General features: G+C 40.8%; 1 pseudogene; it reads left to right on the top strand.

The window, feature by feature from the left end:
• The first annotated feature begins 603 nt into the window (after positions 1 to 603).
• LOC115094575 lies at positions 604 to 1,110 on the top strand (annotated as a pseudogene).
• Positions 1,111 to 1,443: the final 333 nt, after the last annotated feature.

Genomic DNA, 1,443 nt, shown 5'->3' with positions numbered 1-1,443 from the left:
TTTAGATAAGTCCCCCCTTGGGCCTCCCAGATGATATCTGGTCCCCATTGGATGAACCCAGTGTTATAAACTTTTCCAGGGTTTAAGAGGTGTCACTTAGCTCCTATGCAGTTACTGTCAGTGGCCCGTAAAATGTTACATAAATATCTATGAGAGAATCTGGAGACAGGGCTCATTAGACCCTCAACATTACCTATTGAAGCTCCAGTTTTCTTTGTTCTTAAGAAGCCTAGGTCCCTATATTCATGCATTGATTATCTGGTGCTAAATTTAATTATGATTCAAAATTTGTTTCCCCTCCCTCTAATTAATGAATTATTTGAATACCTGCATTCAGCTCAAATCTTTACCAAACTAGACCTACAAACAACATACGACTTGGATCGATCTAAGAGGAAGATAAATGGAAGATAGCCTTTTAAACCTGATATGGACACTTTAGCCATGCCATTTGGATTCTGCAACTTGCCAGAATTTAGTAAATTAAATTTTCTGGGATGTGCTGGACAACTTTGATATCATTTACCTGGATGACATCTCAGAAGATTAGGATGGCCAATTGCCCAGTTTTGGACCAGAGAGATCAATTTTCTAATTAATTGTATGAAAAACAGAGTCCAACAAGAGAGACTGAAGTTGGGCTTGGCAGTGATCCATGGAGAGGCCTAGTGTGCAGAGATGGATATGGCCATCTATGCCAGTGCTTCAGAACACCACCTTACACCCTGGTCTAGAACTGCCCTTGATGATGGCCATGGTGAAGCCGCCTATAAGCATTGTTGTATATATTGGAGAAAGAAATTCAATTATTGTAGACGATACCATTGGTGATGTGGAAAGCTTTCTAGCTGACACAGATATACTGTGAGAGCACAGTGCTTCTAAGATGTTTGTGATGACCACACATAGCATCCATTTAGCAGAAGCACCCTGTTTGAGGAGTTTTCTATCAATGAGGTAAAAATGGTCAAAAGCAGTCACTCATGAAGGGCAGAAGCTATACTGCACCAATATAATGACTGTGGGCATCAGCTCAATATTCTTCAAGGCCATCCAGTGTATCCACAATGGCAAGTCCTTGGCTTCCGCAAAATTGCTGTGGATGATTAATCTTGCCCTGCGGCCCTCAGGAAAAGGAGCAGATGCAGCAGTTTCATATGTTCTTTATAGACAACACTGTTTTTTTATATTCTTGAGGGATGGCAAGAAAGGGGAATGCAGAATGGAAAATTCATTTTCAGAGTTTCTGAGTACAGGGAAACAAAGTAGCACAAAATCATATGTAAGCTCCATGAAGCAGAGCAGATGCTTTGGGATGCTTATAGCTGGTCAGGAGTTGTTCTGGTATTAAGGATGACAACATTTCAGATTTCATAGTGGATGATCATCTGGTATGGTTCAGTATGAGAGCACAAGTGGTGATGGTCCATTCTAAGATGAGGA

The sequence above is a fragment of the Rhinatrema bivittatum genome, chromosome 1, assembly GCF_901001135.1.
Source record: "Rhinatrema bivittatum chromosome 1, aRhiBiv1.1, whole genome shotgun sequence".
Classification (NCBI taxonomy): domain Eukaryota; kingdom Metazoa; phylum Chordata; class Amphibia; order Gymnophiona; family Rhinatrematidae; genus Rhinatrema; species Rhinatrema bivittatum.
The sequence above is the reverse complement of the archived record's forward strand: the minus strand, read 5'-3'. Positions and strand labels throughout refer to the sequence as shown.